Genomic DNA, 10,496 nt, shown 5'->3' on the forward strand with positions numbered 1-10,496 from the left:
TCTGAGAAATGAGTGTCATGTGTGGGTAGAGCCTGGAGCAACAGGTGCTGCGGTGGGAGTAGGGTTAGGAGGCCTCCAACTGGCCACAAACTGGTTGAATCAACTTTGTTCCAAAGTAATTTGTCAGTGTAATGTGACGTGGAATCTACATGGAAAATACATTGGATTTGAAAAAAGTCAAAGTAAACTGTTGTTTTGAGGGTGAAATTTCAACCACGGGATTGTGTCAACACTGTAACAAATGTTTAACAGACAAATCTTCCCACTGGGCACAGATGTCAATTCAACGTCTATTCCACGTTGGTTCACTGTAATTTCATTGAAATGACATTGAAACAACGTTGAGTCAACCAGTGTGTGCCCAGTGCGTTGTATAAAATATGTTGAATTTGTACCTTTGAAATTAAGTCAGATGCAGTGGCTGCCAATCCATTAGGGTGTTAGGGGTGGTGCCCCACTTGTAATAGTTCAACAACAACAACAAAAATCTACACACACACACAGACATACTGTACCAGTCAAAAGTTTGGACACACCTACTCATTCTAGGGTTTTTATTTATGTTACTATTTTCTACATCCTTTATTTAACTAGGCAAGTCAGTTAGGAACAAATTCTTATTTACAATGATGACCTACCCCAGCCAAACCCAGAATACGCTGGGTCAATTGTGTGCCACCCTATGGGACTCCCAATCACAGCCGGATGAAATACAGCCTGGATTGAATCTAGGGACTATAAGTGATGCCCTCTTGCACTGAGATGCAGTGACTTAGAGCGCTGCGCCACTCGGGAGCAGCAGTAATAATAGTGAGCAGAATAATAGTGAAGACATCAAAATTACAGTTGAAGTCGGAAGTTTACGTACACTTAGGTTGGAGTCATTAAAACTAGTTTTTCAACCACTCCACAAATTTCTTGTTAACAAACTATAGTTTTGGCAAGTCGGTTAGGACATCTACTTTTGTGCATGACACAAGTCATTTTTCAACAATTGTTTACAGACAGGTTATTTCACTGTATCACAATTCCAGTGGGTCAGAAGTTTACATACACTAAGTTGACTGTGCCTTTAAACAGCTTGGAAAATTCCAGAAAATTATTTCATGGCTTCAGAAGCTTCTGATTGACTCAAATGATGTCAATTAGCCTATTGGAGGTGTACCTGTGGATATATTTAAAGGCCTACCTTCAAACTCATTGTCTCTTTGCTTGATATCATTGGAAAAATCCAAATCAGCCAAGACCTCAGAAAACAAATTGTAGACCTGCACAAGTCCAGTTAATCCTTGGGAGAAATTTCCAAATGCTTGAAAGTACCACGTTCATCTGTACAAACAATAGTACGCAAGTATAAACACCATGGGACCACGAAGCCACCATACCGCTCAGGACAGAGACGTGTTCTCTTAGAGATTAACGTACTTTGGTGCAAAAAGTGCAAATCAATCCCAGAACAACAGCAAAGGACCTTGTGAAGATGCTGGAGGAAACAGGTACAAAGTATCTATATCCAAAGTAAAACGAGTCCTATATCGACATAACCTGAAAGGCCGCTCAGCAAGGAAGAAGCCAGTGCTCCAAAACCGCCACAAAAAAGCCAGACTACTGCACATGGGGACAAAGATCATACTTTTTGGAGAAATGTCCTCTGGTCCTATGAAACAAAAATAGAACTGTTTGGCCATAATGACCATCGTTATGTTTGGAGGAAAAAGGGGGAGGCTTGCAAGCCGAAGAACACCATCCCAACCGTGAAGCACGGGGGTGGCAGCATCATGTTGTGGGGGTGCTTTGCTGCAGGAGGACTGGTGCACTTCACAAAATAGTTGCATCATGAGGTAGGAAAATGATGTGGATATATTGAAGCAACATCTCAAGACATCAGCCAGGAATTTAAAGCTTGGTCGCAAATGTGTCTTCCAAATGGACAATGACCCCAAGCATACTTCCAAAGTTGTGGCAAAATGGCTTAAGGACATCAAAGTCAAGGTATTAGAATGGCCATCACAAAGCCCTGACATCAATCCCATAGAAAATGTGTGGGCAGAACTGAAAAAGCGTGTGCGAGCAAGGAGGCCTACAAACCTGACTCAGTTACACCAGCTCTGTCAGAAGGAATGGGACAAAATTCACCCAACTTATGGGAAGTTCGCGGAAGACTAATCAAAACGTTTGACCCTAGTTAAACAATTTAAAGGCAATGCTACCAAAAACTAATTGAGTGTATGTAAACTTCTGACCCACTGGGAATGTAATGAAAGAAATAAAATAAATCCCTCTTCTATTATTCTGACATTTCACATTCTTGAGGTAAAGTGGTGATCCCAACTGACCTAAGACAATTTTTACTAGGATTAAATGTCAGGAATTGTGAAAAACTGAGTTTAAATGTATTTGGCTAAGGTGTATGTAAACTTCCAACTTCAGCTGTATGAAATAACACATATGGAATCATGAACCAAAAAAAGTGTTAAATCAAAATATGTTTTATATTTGGGACTCTTCAAAGTAGCCACCCTTTGCCTTGATGACAGCTTTGCAAGCTCTTGGCATTCTCTCTACCAGCTTCATGAGGTAGTCACCTGGAATGCATTTCAATTAACAGGTGTGTCTTTGTGGAATTTCTTTCCTTCTTAATGCATTTGAGCCAATCAGTTGTGTTGTGACAAGGTAGGGGTGGTATACAGAAGATTTGGTAAAAGACTAAGTCCATATTATGACAAGAACAGCTCAAAAAAGCTAAGAGAAATGACAGACCTTCAGTACTTTAAGACATGAAGGTCAGTCAATCCTAAATATTTCAAGATCTTTTAAAGTTTTTTTAAAGTGCAGTCACAAAAACCATAAAGCGCTGTGACGAAACTAGATCTCATGAGGACCGCCACAGGCAAGGAAGACCCTGAGTTAACTGCACCTCAGATTGCAGCCCAAATAAATGCTTCAGAGTTAAAGTAACAGTTACATCTCAACATCAACTGTTTTTTATTTCACCTTTATTTAACCAGGTAGGCTAGTTGAGAACAAGTTCTCAATTACAACTGCGACACAAACAGAGTTAGACATGGAATAAACAAACACAGTCAATAATACAGTAGAGAAAGTCTATATACAGTGTGTGCAAATGAGGTAGGATAAGGGGGGTGAGGCAATAAATAGGCCAGAGTGGCAAAATTATTACAGTATGGCAAATTAAACACTGCGGTGATAGATGTGCAGAAGATGAGTGAGCAAGTAGCGGTACTGGGGTGCAAAGGAGCAAAATAAATAACAATATGGTGATGAGGTAGTTGGATGGGTTATTTACAGATTGGCTATGTACAGGTGCAGTGATCTGTGAGCTGCTCTGACAGCTGGTGCTTAAAGCTAGTGAGGGAGATATGAGTCTCCAGCTTCAATGATTTTTGCAGTTTGTTCCAGTCATTGGCAGCAGAGAACTGGAAGGAAAGGTGGCCGAAGGAATTGGCTTTGGGGGTGACCAGTGAAATATACCTGATGGAGCGCGTGCTGTGGGTGGGTGCTGCTATGGTGACCAGTGAGCTGAGATAAGGTGGGGCTTTACCTAGCAAAGACTTAGATGACCTGGAGCCAGTGGGTTTGGCAACGGATATGAAGTGAGGGCCAGCCAAAGAGAGCATACAGGTCACAGTGGTGGGTAGTATATGGGGCCTTGGTGACAAAACAGATGGCACTGTGATAGCAAATTGGATGCAGTCTGAGTAGAGTGTTGGAGGCTATTTTGTAAATGACATTGCCGTATGTTTGGCAGCATGAGTGAAGGATACTTTTTTGCGAAATAGGAAGTCGATTCTAGATTTAATTTTGGATTGGAGATGCTTAATGTGAGTCTGGAAGGAGAGTTTACAGTCTAACCAGACCCCTAGGTATTTGTAGTTGTCCACATATTATAAGCCAGAACCGTCCAGAGTAGTGATGCTGGACGGGTGAGTAGGTTTGGGCAGCGATCGGTTGAAGAGCATGCATTTAGTTTTGCTTGCATTTAAGAGCAGTTGGGGGCCACAGAAGGAGAGTTGTATGGCATTGAAGCTCGCCTGGAGGTTAGTTAACAGTGTCCAAAGAAGGGCCAGAAGTATACAGAATGATGTCGTCTGCGTAGAGGTGGATCAGAGAATCACCAGCCGCAAGAGCGGCATCATTGATGTATACAGAGAAAAGAGTCGGCCCGAGGGTTGAACCCTGTGGCACCCCCATGGAGACTGCAAGAGGTCCGGACAACAGGCCCTCTGATTTGACACACTGAACTCTGTCAGAGAAGTAGTTGGTGAACCAGGCGAGGCAGTCATTGATGGCGGTTATGATATCGTTTAGGACCTTGAGCGTGGCTGAGGAGCACCCATGACCAGCTCGGAAACCAGATTGCATAGCGGAGAAGGTACGGTGGGATTCGACATGGTCGGTGATCTGTTTGTTAACTTGGCTTTCGAAGACCTTAGAAAGGCAGGGTAGGATAGATATAGGTCTGTAGCAGTTTGGGTCTAGAGTGTCTTCCCCTTTGAAGAGGGGGATGACCGCGGCAGCTTTCCAATATTTGGGGATCTCAGACGATGCGAAAGAGAGGTTGAGCAAGCTAGTAATAGCTGTATGAATGGTCGAATTGCTGCAAAGAAACCACTATTAAAAGGACACTAATAAGAAGAGACTTGCTTGGGCCAAGAAACATGAGCAATGGTCATTACACCACTGGAAATCTGTGAGTCCAAATTTGAGATTTGTGTCTTTGTGAAACGCAGAGTACATGAACGGGTGATCGCCGCATGTGTGGTTCCCACCATGAAGCATGGAGGTGGTGTGATGGTGCTTTGCTTTTGACACTGTCTGATTTATTTAGAATTCAAGGCACACTTAACCAGCATGGTTACCACAGCATTCTGCAGCAACACTCCATCATATCTGGTTAGCTCTTAGTGGGATTATCATTTGTTTTTCAACAGGACAATGACCCAAAAACACACCTCCAAGCTGTGTAAGGGCTATTTGACCAAGGAGAGTGATGGAGTGCTGCATCAGATGACCTGGCCTCCACAATCACCCGACTTCAACCCAATTGAGATGGTTTGGGATGAATTGGACCGCAGCATTCCAGAGGGACATCAGAGACTGTAACGTTCTCTGCTTCACGGAAACATGGCTCACTGGAGAGACGCTATTCGAGGTGGTGCAGCCAACGGGTTTCTCCACGCATCGCGCCGACAGAAACAAACATCTTTCTGGTAAGAAGAGGGGCGGGGGCGTATGCCTTATGACTAACGTGACATGGTGTGATGAAAGAAACATACAGGAACTCAAATCCTTCTGTTCACCTGATTTAGAATTCCTCACAATCAAATGTAGACCGCATTATCTACCAAGAGAATTCTCTCCGATTATAATCACAGCCGTATATATCCCCCCCAAGCAGACACATCGATGGCTCTGAACGAACTTTATTTAACTCTGCAAACTGGAAACGATTTATCCGGAGGCTGCATTCATTTTAGCTGGGGATTTTAACAAGGCTAATCTGAAAACAAGACTCCCTAAATTTTATCAGCATATCGATTGCGCAACCAGGTGTGGAAAGACCTTGGATCATTGTTACTCTAACTTCCGCGACGCATATAAGGCCCTGCCCCGCCCCCCTTTCGGAAAAGCTGACCATGACTCCATTTTGTTGATCCCTGCCTACAGACAGAAACTAAAACAAGAGGCTCCCACGCTGAGGTCTGTCCAACGCTGGTCCGACCAAGCTGACTCCACACTCAAAGACTGCTTCCATCACGTGGACTGGGAGATGTTTCGTATTGCGTCAGATAACAACATTGACGAATACGCTGATTCGGTGTGCGAGTTCATTAGAACGTGCGTTGAAGATGACGTTCCCATAGCAACGATTAAAACATTCCCTAACCAGAAACCGTGGATTGATGGCAGCATTCGTGTGAAACTGAAAGCGCGAACCACTGCTTTTAATCAGGGCAAGGTGTCTGGTAACATGACTGAATACAAACAGTGCAGCTATTCCCTCCGCAAGGCTATCAAACAAGCTAAGCGTCAGTACAGAGACAAAGTAGAATCTCAATTCAACGGCTCAGACACAAGAGGCATGTAGCAGGGTCTACAGTCAATCACGGACTACAGGAAGAAATCCAGCCCAGTCACGGACCAGGATGTCTTGCTCCCAGGCAGACTAAATAACTTTTTTGCCCGCTTTGAGGACAATACAGTGCCACTGACACGGCCTGCAATGAAAACATGTGGTCTCTCCTTCACTGCAGCCGAGGTGAGTAAGACATTTAAACGTGTTAACCCTCGCAAGGCTGCAGGCCCAGACGGCATCCCCAGCCGCGCCCTCAGAGCATGCGCAGACCAGCTGGCCGGTGTGTTTACGGACATATTCAATCAATCCCTATACCAGTCTGCTGTTCCCACATGCTTCAAGAGGGCCACCATTGTTCCTGTTCCCAAGAAAGCTAAGGTAACTGAGCTAAACGACTACCGCCCGTAGCACTCACATCCGTCATCATGAAGTGCTTTGAGAGACTAGTCAAGGACCATATCACCTCCACCCTACCTGACACCCTAGACCCACTCCAATTTGCTTACCGCCCAAATAGGTCCACAGACGATGCAATCTCAACCACACTGCACACTGCCCTAACCCATCTGGACAAGAGGAATACCTATGTGAGAATGCTGTTCATCGACTACAGCTCGGCATTCAACACCATAGTACCCCCCAAGCTCGTCATCAAGCTCGAGACCCTGGGTCTCGACCCCGCCCTATGCAACTGGGTACTGGACTTCCTGACGGGCCGCCCCCAGGTGGTGAGGGTAGGCAACAACATCTCCTCCCCGCTGATCCTCAACACTGGGGCCCCACAAGGGTGCGTTCTGAGGCCTCTCCTGTACTCCCTGTTCACCCACGACTGCGTGGCCACGCACACCTCCAACTCAATCATCAAGTTTGCGGACGACACAACAGTGGTAGGCTTGATTACCAACAACGACGAGACGGCCTACAGGGAGGAGGTGAGGGCCCTCGGAGTGTGGTGTCAGGAAAATAACCCCACACTCAACGTCAACAAAACTAAGGAGATGATTGTGGACTTCAGGAAACAGCAGAGGGAACACCCCCCCATCCACATCGATGGAACAGTAGTGGAGAGGGTAGCAAGTTTTAAGTTCCTCGGCATACACATCACAGACAAACTGAATTGGTCCACTCACACAGACAGCATCGTGAGGAAGGCGCAGCAGCGCCTCTTCAACCTCAGGAGGCTGAAGAAATCCGGCTTGTCACCAAAAGCACTCACAAACTTCTACAGATGCACAATCGAGAGCATCCTGGCGGGCTGTATCACCGCCTGGTATGGCAACTGCACCGCCCTCAACCGTAAGGCTCTCCAGAGGGTAGTGAGGTCTGCACAACGCATCACCGGGGGCAAACTACCTGCCCTCCAGGACACCTACACCACCCGATGCTACAGGAAGGCCATAAGGTTCATCAAGGACATCAACCACCCGAGCCACTGCCTGTTCACCCCGCTGTCATCCAGAAGGCGAGGTCAGTACAGGTGCATCAAAGCTGGGACCGAGAGACTGAAAAACAGCTTCTATCTCAAGGCCATCAGACTGTTAAACAGCCACCACTAACATTGAGTGGCTACTGCCAACACACTGTCAATGACACTGACTCTACTCCAGCCACTTTAATCATGGGAATTGATGGGAAATGATGTAAATATATCACTAGCCACTTTAAACAATGCTACCTTATATAATGTTACTTACCCTACATTATTCATCTCATATGCATACGTTGATACTGTACTCTATATCATCATCGACTGCATCCTTATGTAATACATGTATCACTAGCCACTTTAACTATGCCACTTGGTTTACATACTTATCTCATATGTATATACTGTACTCGATATCATCTACTGTATCTTGCCTATGCTGCTCTGTACCATCACTCATTCATATATCCTTATGTACATATTCTTTATCCCCTTACACTGTGTTATAAGACAGTAGTTTTTTTGGAATTGTTAGTTAGATTACTTGCTCGTTATTACTGCATTGTCGGAACTAGAAGCACAAGCATTTCGCTACACTCGCATTAACATCTGCTAACCATGTGTATGTGACAAATAAAATTTGATTTGATTTGATTTGTCCAGGCACTCCAAATTGCGTCGTGCATAAGAACAACCGTTAGCTGTGGTATAGTGGCCATACAACACACCTCCTCAGGGGTTATTGCTTAAATAGACAATAAATATTGGCCAAGGATTTAAGCTGTGGTTGATTTCAAATGCAATCTTCTTAATAATCATTGATATTGGATTTAAGTCTCAATGTCAACCAAAAACCTAAGTTAAAAGATAGTATCAAACTTCATTCAAAATGCATTTAAAGTTTGATTAGATTTCCTCCTATTCTTTAACTTAAGATTTGTGAATCCAACATATACATTTTTTATTTGAAAACAAACTGGAATTTGTTGACAACTAAACACAATTCAATATTCATTTTGCAATAAAGTAAATAGCCTATTAACTTGTCAACAAGTTAAGAAAATTATTTGTTGGATTCAAGTCTCTTGCATAGGCAAGATGCAACAGATGGTATAAAATACAGTATATACACATATGAGATTAGTAATGTAAGATATGTAAACATGATTAAAGTGGCACTATTTAAAGTGACTAGTGATCCATTTATTAAAGTGGCCAATGATTTTAGTATGTATGTAGGCAGCAGCCTCTCTGTGTTAGTGATGGCTGTTTAACAGTCTGATGGCCTTGAGATTGAAAAACAGCTTCTATCGGTCCCAGCTTTGATGCACCTGTACTGACCTCGCCTTCTGGATGGTAATGGGGTAAACAGGCAGTGGCTCAGCTGGTTGTTGTCCTTGATGATCTTTTTGGCCTTCCTGTGACATCGGGTGCTGTAGGTTTCCTGGAGGACAGGTAGTTTGCCCCCGGTGATGTGTTGTGCAGACCGCACCATCCTCTGGAGAGCCATGTGGTTGAGGGCGGTGTAGTTGCCGTACCAGGCTGTGATACAGTCTGACAGAATGCTCTTAATTGCGCATCTGTAAAAGTTTGTGAGGGTTTTAGGTAACAAGCCACATTTCTTCAGCCTCCTTCACCACGGTCTGTGTGGGTGGACCATTTCAGTTTGTCCGTGATGTGTACACTGACACCTTCTCCACTACTGTCCCGTCGATGTGGAAAGGGGGGTGCTCCCTCTGCTGTTTCCTGAAGTCCACGATCATCTCCTTCGTTTTGTTGACGTTGAGTTCAATCTTGGTTACATCAGACCAGATAATATTGTTTCTCATGGTCAGAGTCCATTAGGTGTCTTTTAGCAAACTCCAAGCTGGCTGTCATGTGCCTTTTACTGAGGAGTGGCTTCTGTCTGGCCACTCTACCATGAAGACCTTATTGGTGGAGTGCTTCAGAGATGGTTGTCCTTCTGAAAGGTTCTCCCATCTCCACAGAAGAACACTGGAGCTCATTCATAGTGACCATCAGGTTCTTGGTCACCTCCGTGACCAAGGCTCTTCTCCCCTGATTGCTCAGTTTGGTTGGGTGGCCAGCTCTAGGAAGATTCTTGGTGGTTCTAAACTTAAGAATGATGGAGGCCACTGTATCTTACAGTGCACCTTCAATGCTGAAGAAATGTTTTGGTACCCTATCTGTGCCTCGACACAATCCTGTCTCAGCGTTCTACGGACAATTCCTTCAACCTCATGGCTTGGTTTTTGCTCTGACATGCACTGTTAACTGTAGGACATTATATCAACAGGTGTGTGCCTTTCCAAATAATGTCCAATCAATTGAATTTACCACAGGTGGACTCCAATCAAGTTGTAGAAACTTCTAAAAGATGATCAATGGAAACAGGATGCACCTGACCTCAATTTCAGGTCTCATAGCAAGTGTATGAATACTTATGTAAATAGGGTATTTGTTTTGTATGTTTAATACATTTGCTAAAACCTGTTTTCGCTTTGTCATTATGGGGTATTGTGAGCAGATTGATGAGGAAAAAATATAATTTCATCCATTTTATAAGATTTAGAGCATAGTGATAACACATTAGGAATTCAACAAACTTCTGGCTGTCTTTGAGTGGGTGAATAAAGGTTGAAATCACATTGATCAACATCTCAACCAAATATTACCCACATTTCAACATTGAAATGACGTGCTGTGTCCAGTGAACTGTATGCAGGAAACATGGTTGTTTTGGGGATTCAGACCGCTAAAGGTTGACCGTGGCAAAAAGTTCCAGAACCTGGGATGCTGAGCCAAGCATTTAGAGGCTGTATATATTCCATCCCAGGACTAAGATTAGTATCAGTACAATTACAAATTAAATCATAGATGTGACTCTCAAACATTGATACGCCATATCAAATTCCCATTGTGTATTGCATTCCCAAACTGTCCTACTATTGAGGGCTGAAGGGAGTGATTAGA

The 10,496-nt window shown here is 44.0% G+C and overlaps 1 protein-coding gene across 1 annotated transcript in view; it reads left to right on the plus strand.

The window, feature by feature from the left end:
- ccdc141 (coiled-coil domain containing 141) overlaps nucleotides 1-10,496 on the plus strand; it is a gene marked incomplete in the record, with an annotated part of 187,019 nt that overhangs the window by 130,227 nt on the left and 46,296 nt on the right.

Source organism: Oncorhynchus tshawytscha, linkage group LG26 (assembly GCF_018296145.1).
Source record: "Oncorhynchus tshawytscha isolate Ot180627B linkage group LG26, Otsh_v2.0, whole genome shotgun sequence".
Classification (NCBI taxonomy): Eukaryota; Metazoa; Chordata; class Actinopteri; order Salmoniformes; family Salmonidae; genus Oncorhynchus; species Oncorhynchus tshawytscha.